Source organism: Vombatus ursinus, unplaced genomic scaffold (assembly GCF_900497805.2).
Source record: "Vombatus ursinus unplaced genomic scaffold, bare-nosed wombat genome assembly UNPS02014336.1, whole genome shotgun sequence".
Classification (NCBI taxonomy): Eukaryota; Metazoa; Chordata; class Mammalia; order Diprotodontia; family Vombatidae; genus Vombatus; species Vombatus ursinus.
In genome coordinates, this window is record NW_020954114.1 from 11,983 (window position 1) to 20,304 (window position 8,322).

The 8,322-nt window shown below is 42.0% G+C and overlaps 1 pseudogene; it reads left to right on the top strand.

The window, feature by feature from the left end:
• The first annotated feature begins 210 nt into the window (after positions 1-210).
• Positions 211-751, top strand: LOC114042267 (annotated as a pseudogene).
• Positions 752-8,322: the final 7,571 nt, after the last annotated feature.

The window sequence follows — 8,322 nt, forward strand, 5'->3', positions numbered from 1 at the left end:
CCAAATCATTTTCCAGAATGGCTGGACAAATTCACAACTCCATCAACAATGCATCAATGTACCTGTTTTGTCACAGTCCATCCAGCATCTGTCATTTTGGGGGTCAACTTTGCCAATCTGATGAGTGTGAGGTTGAAGGTTTTTTTTTTTTAAATCCTTCTAATTATTTGTAATTTAAAGTATTTTTTTTTCTTATGCTTGTCAGTAACTATGGCAGATGAGATCAGCAAAGCTCAGACTGCCCAGCCCAGGGGAGACACCATCTTCTGGAAAACAATTTGCAAGAAAATCCTGGCCAAAATAATTTTTTTTCTTTTTAGGCAATTGGGGTTAAGTGACTTGCCCAGGGTCACACAGCTAGTAAGTGTCAAGTGTTTGCTCTGAGGCTGGATTTGAACTCAGGTCCTCCTGACTTCAGAGCCAGTGCTCTATCCCCTGCGCCACCTAGCTGTCCCACCCAAATCATTTTTGAAGATGACTGGTGTCTTGCTTTCCAAATATTTGCCCACAAGCCCCAACTCATTTCCTGGTGATACCTAAGAAAGCCATTACCCAGATATCTGTTGCAGAAGAGGATGATGAAAATCTTCTTGGACACTTCATGATTGTTGGTAAGAAATGTGCAGCTGACCTGCGTCTGAAGAGAGGATACCAAATGGTGATCAATGAAGGTGCAGAAGAGGGGCAATCTGTCTATTATATCCATCTGCACATCCTTGGAGGATGTCAGATGAAATGGCCTCCTGCATGAATTGTTGTTGGAATGATTTTTTTTTTAATTTAGAGAACAAGGCAGGTTTACAACATATATGTTAAGCTAAGTATATACTTAATGTTTTCTGTGAAACAAGAAATTGGGAGATCACTTCAAAATGTACACAATAAAGGAGTTATCTGTTCCCTATGGGGGAAAAAGAATTACAAGTTATCATCTTCCCATGTAGGATGTAAACAGCTGAGATCTATTGAATCTGTTCTGGGTTTTTTCCCTTTTTCACATGTTTATGTTTCTTTTGGGTCTTGATATTGGAGGTCAAAGTTTTGGTTTAGTTCTGGTCTTCTGCTTATCAAGGCTTGAAATCCTTCTATTTTGTTTGAATGATCATTTTTTTTCTCTTGATGTATTATGTTTAATTTTGCCAGGTAAGTGATTTTTGGTTGTAGTCTCAGCTCCTTTCCCTTCCAGAATATCATGTTCCATGGCCTCAATCCTTTAATGTTTCAGCTGCTAAGTCCTATGTAATCCTGATTGTGACTCCTTGATATCTGAATTGTTTCTTTCTGGCCACCTGCAGTAATTTTTGCTTCACTTGACAGTTCTGAAATTTGGCTATAATGTTCCTTGGGGTTTTTATTTTGCAATCTCTTTCCTGAGGTGATCGGTGGATTCTTCCAATGCCTATTTTGCCCTCTGGTTCTAGGACATCAGGGCAGTTTTCCTTGATAATTTCTTGAAAGATGCTATCCAGGTTGTCCTTTTGATTATGGCTTTCACGTAGTCTAATGATCCTGACATTGGCTCTCCTGGATCTATTTCCTATGTCAGTTGTTTTTCTCATGAGATATTGTATATTTTCTTCCATTTTTTCATTCTTTTGAATTTGTTTGATTGATTCGTGATGTCTCATAGAGTCATTAGTTTCCACTTGCCCAATTCTAACTTTTAAGGTTTTTTTTTCTAATGAAATACAGTTCTCAAAACAGGTTTTTATTTTAGAGTTCACAGACCCCAGGTTAAGAACCTTTGTTTAATGCTAAGAAAAAGGTCACCCAGGGGCAACTAGGTGGTGCAGTGGATAGAGCGCTGGCCCTGGATTTAGGAGGACCTGAGTTCAAATACGGCCTCGGACCCATAACACTTACTAGCTACCCTGGGCAAATCATTTAACCCCATTGCCTAGCAAAAAAAAAAAAAAAAAAAGCAAGCAGCATAAAACCATCAGCAATCATTTTATGTAACGGGAAAAAGCTAAAAGCCTTCCCAATACAATCAGGGGAAAAGCAAAGATGCCCATAATCACCTCTGTCATTCAATATTGTACTAGAAATGTTAGATATAGAGAAGAAAATAAGACAAGAAAATGAAACTGAAGGAATTAGAATAGGCAATGAGGAAACAGAACTATCACTCATTGTAGATAATATGATGTTATACTTAGAAAATCCTAGAGAATCAACTAAAAGCTACTTGACATAATCAACAACTTTAGCAAAGTTACAGGATATAAAATGAACCCACACAGATCATCAGCATTTCTATATATGACCAACAAAGCCCAGCAGGAAGACATAGAAAGAGAAATTCCATTTACAGGAACTGAAGACAATACAAAATATTTGGAAGTCTACCTGCCAAGAGAAACCCAGAGACTATATGAACACAATTACAAAACAATTTTTATGCAAGTAAAGTCAGATCTAAACAACTGGAAAAATATCAAGTGCTCATGAGTAGGCTAAGCCAATATAATAAAAATGACAATTCTGCCTAAACTAATTTACTTATTCAGTGCCATACTAATCAAATTACCAAAAAATTATTTGATAGAGATAAAAAAAAATAAGAAACAAATTCATTTGGAAGAACAAAAGGTCAAGAATATTAAGGGAATTCATGAAAGAAAAAATCTTCTCCAACATTTATCATTTTCCTTTTCTGTCATATTAGCCAATCTGACAGGTATGAGGTAGTATCTCTGAGTTTTTTTTAATTTATATTTCTCTAATCATTAGTGAGTTAGAGCATTTTTTCATATGACCAAAAATAACTTTGATTTCTTCTTTGGAAAATTGCCTATTCATAACTTTTTGACCATTTATCAATTGGGGAATGACTTGTAAATTTGACTAAGTTCTCTATATATTTAAGAAGTGAGGTCTTTATCACAGAAACTTGCCATTAATTTTTTTTTTCTGAGTTCCCTGCTTTCCTTCTAATCTTAGTTGCTTTCACAGGTTTTCCCTATTGATTCTACTGAAATTCTTGACCTTTTGTCTTTGTGAATAAAAATTCTACCTTCTCATTTTACAGATGAGGAAGGAGGGGCTCATGGAGTCTAAATTCTTGCACAAAGCCACACTAGTAATGCCCAATGTAGGGTCCAAACTCAGGCTTACAACCTGGGTGTCAGCCTCAGCTCCTAACTCCTGACTCTTTAATCAGCAGTCAAGTCTTTGCATTTCTACCTCACACCTTTCCTATATGCCCCCTTCTATCTTCTGACAATGCTGCCACCCTGGTCCCTGCCCTCATCACCTCATGTCCAGGCTACTGCAAAAGCCTCCTGATGGATCTCCCTGCCACAAGTCTGTCCCTGATCCAGTCCATGGCACTCTCAGCTGTTCAATTGAGCCTCCTCTGTCTGAGGTCTAGTCATGTCACCTCCCTTGTCACTAAACTCCAGTGGTTTCCCATTCTAGAATCAAATACAAAATCCTATTAGGTTTTCTAAACTCTTCCTAACCTGGCTGCCTCTTACCTTTCCCATCGTTCTGCACTACTTTAACACACCAACAATCTATCTCCTCACTCCAAGCATTTCTACCTGTTTTGCCTCATGCCTGGAACTCTCTCCTTCCTCCTGCTCATTTCCTGGCTTCCTTCAGGTCCCACCTAAAATCTCATCTCCATTCAGCAAAAACTTTGCCCCCATCTCCCTTAATCCTAGAACTGACCTTTTGCTGATTAACTCCAACTTGTCCTGCCTACATATTGTTTGTACATTGCTAGGTGCCTGCTGTTGTCTCTCACTGACTGAACTCCTTGAGAGTAGAGGCTGATTTTCCCTATCTTTGTATCTGCGCCACTTAGCACAGTGCCTGGCATACAGAAGGTGCTTAAAAATGCTTGGTGACTTACCCTCAATAAGAGTGAACGAATGAGAACATGGATGGAAGGTCGGTGGTTGTTCAGTCATTTCATTCGTGTCGGACACTTCTGTGACCCCATTTAGGGTATTCTTGGCAGAGATACTAGAGTGGTTTGCCATTTCCTTCTCCGTTTCATTTTATGGATAAGGAAACTGAAGCTGACCAAGTTCTGTGACTTATTATTGCTAATAACCTGACTGGCCCTGCAAGAAATAGTGACTTTCTCTTGTCAAGATATTCAGAGACACTCTATTTTTCAGAGCTAAATCCAAGCAACCAAGCTGTGCCCTGAGCTTGGCATAACAGCGATCCTCTGTGGTCATCATCTGGGTGATCTCACCCTCTGGCAAAATCATATAATTATTGTATTGCTTTGACAAACACCAGGTGTTCTCTGAGCTCAGACAAGCACCAGACAAGTACTCATGTTCTGGTCATGAAGTGTTGTTACGAGTCAAACTTGTCACATTGGTGCTATTACCTCTCACAGACCTGAGCTCAAATCCAAGTTCAGGCACTTGCTAGCTGTGTGACCCTGGGCAAGTCACTTCACCCTAGTTTCCACATCTATAAAAGAGGGTCTATAACAGCACCTGCTTCCCAGATTGTTGTGAGGAGCAGATGAGACAGTCCTTGTAAAGTACTCAGCCCTGCCTGGAACACAGGAAGCTCCCCCTAAACGTTAGCTCTTAGTTTTACTGAGCCCATCCACCAGACGACGGGCATTTCCCAGGCACAGCTACATGCTCTCCACGTCTCCTGGTTTCCCTCGGGTCAGTCTCCTTGACGGAGGAACCAGACACAAAGGAGCACGGCCTCGCCCTGGCCGGCACCCCCTTGACCTCTCCTGCTGCCCCGGGCCCACTCGTGTCCTGCTCCTCCTGGAAGCCCCAGGGAGCCGAGCCAGCGGTCCAGGCATCCAGCCCCAGCCCCTGGTTTCCCTCCTCAGAGCCGAGGCTTCCCTGTGTGTTTGCGTCACTTCCTGCCGGAAGATGTCCGTGGACAGGAAGCATTTCATTAGAGCCGCGGCCTGTTGCGCCTGGCTGCCGGAGTGGGAGACAGCGCGGGTGGAGTAGCCTCGGAGGAGCCCCAGGACCCCTCGAGGTCTGGGACCCCACGCCTGGTGACTCTCCGTGGGTTCTGAGGCTGGGAAGACCACGCACGAGGTAAGGCGAGGAGCGGAGGGGACGTGGCTCCTGGCGGGAAGGGGCGGGGCCGACAGGGAGGCAGTACCGCATTCCAGGCCGGGGGAGGGGCCGAGCCCCAGGCATGCGCAGAAGGCGCCTCAGCCTCCAGACTACCATTCCCAGAAGGCCGTGCTCGCCTCAGAGGCATTTTCCAAGCCTAAGGGCGGGAGGACTGGACTTCCATCTTACTGCGACACTTCCGCTTCCTTTTTTCTCCGCCTCTTCCCTGCTTGCTAATTCCCGCTTCTCCTTCTCTGGGCTGAGCTGACGTGTGACGGCGTGAGCGGGGGCCGAAAGCGGGGCCGGGCCCAGGCGGAGCCGATGCGGGGTGCGGCGGGATCGGAGCACCGGGGGCTTATTGGGGAGCACCCGGAGAACGGGAGGAGCGTCCGCCAGAGGAGGAAGGAAGCCCGGGCGGGGTCTCAGAGGTCTGGGGGGGGGCGGGGTGGAGGCCGAGCAGGCGGAGATGGAGCCTGGGGGCGGATTCTAATCCTCCTTCATTCACGCCCGCATCCCCTGCCCCCTCCCTGATCTTCCCTTAATGGAGAAGTGGGAATGTCTGGTTTGAGCAGGGCAGACCCCCAGCGTGACCCTCATTCTCCTGCTTCTCCTTTCCTCCCCAGCTCTACCTTCGGTGGCCTCTGCTGTGCCCCAGGAGGACAGCCTGGAGGAAGAGGGAATGGCTCCTGCCCTGACAGCCAGGCCCAGGAAGGTGAGTGTCACTTGCTGTTTTCCTGAACTAGCGTCTCAGGCCAGAGACAGTGGGATGGGTTTCTTTGTCCTGTGCTGTAACACTAGAAATTGTGGGCATCGAGAATCATATAACTACAGACACCAATGTGTCCTCTCTACACACACAGAAAACCCTAATTACATTTACTTTTTGTTGTTGTTTTTTTAAATTTTGTGTTCTAAATTCTTTAGCTCCTTCCAATCCTTTCCCCACCCATTGAGAAGGCAAACGATAGGACGCCCATTTTTCCTGGGAAGTAATGCAAAACATTTCCATATTAACCCTGATCCAAAAAAATGGAAGCAAGATGAAAGTGAAAAAGAATGTTCTTTAGTCCTCATTCAAAGTTAATCAGTTCTCTCTTTGTTTTTTATATTTGGACCTTTAAACTTTTCATGGATCATTGTATTCATCAAAGTAGCTGAGTCTTTCACAGTTGATGATTACTGCTGTTACTGTGCACAGTCTATTCCCAGTTCTCATTTTTCACATTTATTGATTTTATTTTTAATTAATGGGATAAAACAAGCATTTTTATAACACATAGTATAATAAAAAATATAATTGCATATGAAATTGCAAATTTGTTATGTTCAACTTGTTATTCCTTTTAAACACAACAGTACCATGCACTTTTTTTTCTTTTTTTCTCCCCCTCCCTCCACATGGCTACCATTAGACACAATTAGATGTGTGTGTGTTTGTGTCTGTGTGTGTGTATGCATGTATTTTGTGTAATACATATATAATATATACATATATATGTGTACCTATGTAAAATTGTTCTATATATACTTTTATTTATCAGTTCTTTTTCTGGATGCAGATAGTGTCTTCATATATCCTTCATAGTCAATTTGGGTATTTATAGTAGTCAAAATAAGTTCTTAATTCAAATTTGTTCTTAAAACAATATTGCTGTTAGTATATACGGTGTTCCCTTGGTTCTGCTCGTTTCATTCTCCATTATTTTGTGTCTTTCTGTGTTTTTCTAATATCATTGTGCTCGTCCTTTCTTATACTACAGTAGTGTTCCATCCCAATCATATACCACAACTTGTTCAGCCATTCCCTTATTGATGGGCATCCTCTCAATTTCCAGTTCTTTGTCACCCGAAAAAGAGCTGTTGTAAATATTTTTGTACACGTGGGTCCTTTTTCCTTTCTTAAGATCTCCTTGGGATACAGACCTAGCAGTGGTATTGCTGGATCAAAACATATGCAGTTTTATAGCCCTTTAGGCATGTTTCCAAATTGCTTTCTAGAATGCTTGGACTGGGGCCTTGGTTGCTGATCTGTGCTGTGGCTAAGAGGCTCCTTCTGGCTTGTCCAGATGCCGTGTGTTCCCTTTTACCCAAGTGGGAGAGATCTTTCCTGAAGTCCTTCTAAATTATCTTAAACTGTAAAATTGTTTCACTCAGTCTTTTTGTAGGTTCTGTCACTCTAGAATCTGTTGAGAGGCTTGATTTAACGTTATTTCTGAAGGAAACTGGGGAGAACTGAGGCAACTTCCTTACTTCTCTCTACCATCTTGGTATAATCTCTTAAAGACGAAAACAAGTCCTTGAAAGCTAGAATTGGGCAAGTGAAATTGAATAACGTTAAAAGACACCTGGAAGTAATAAAAACAAATTAGAACGTGGAACATCTCATTAGAGAAATAATGGAGAATAGATCAAGGAGAGACAATATAAGAATTGTCAAACTACCTCAAAGTTATGATCAAAAAGCTAATCTGGATACACTATTACAAATAATTATTAAGGAAAATTGCCCTGAAATTTTAGAACAAGAGGGTTATGTAGAAATAGGAAAAAAATCTATCGTTCGCCACCTGAAAGAGATCCCAGATAGAAAACTTCCCGGAATGTCATAGTCAAGTTTCAAAACTCCTAGGTTAAGGAGAAAATATTGCAAGCAAGAAAAATAATTTTAATACTGTGGGAATATACTTTTTCACAAAACCTAGGAGCTTCTACACTAAAAGACCATGGGTCTTGGAACATTATGTTTAGAAGAGCAAAGAGCTGGGGCTATTCCAAGAATCATTTACCCTGCAAGGTTGAGTATAGTCCTGAATGAAACAAAAAAGTGGTCATTTGACGAACTGAAAGACTACAGGATTTGTAAGGAAAAGACCAGAACTCAGTAGAAAATGTGATATTAAAGATCTGAGGAAATAAAAGGCACACTTGAAAGACTAATTATAAGGCACTCCTAATGTCAAACTGTTTCTTTATAATATGTGAAAATGTTATGAATATTCTTAAAACTGTCATTATTACTAAGGTAGTTTGAAAGAAAGGTTGGAGCTGTGTATGAAGGGGTGATTCTAAGAACATTGAGCAGGAAAAGGTAAAAAGGAGCAATTTTCTCATAAAAATGAGGCATGAAAGGAAGAGGATACAGGGGAAGCTGGTAAGGGTGGAGGGCCGATAATTTTGGAACGTTTGAAGAGAAAACACTGTACATCTGGAGCGGTGTAGAAGTCTTCTGAACTTGCAGAGAAGTGAGAAAACTGGGGGACAGGCT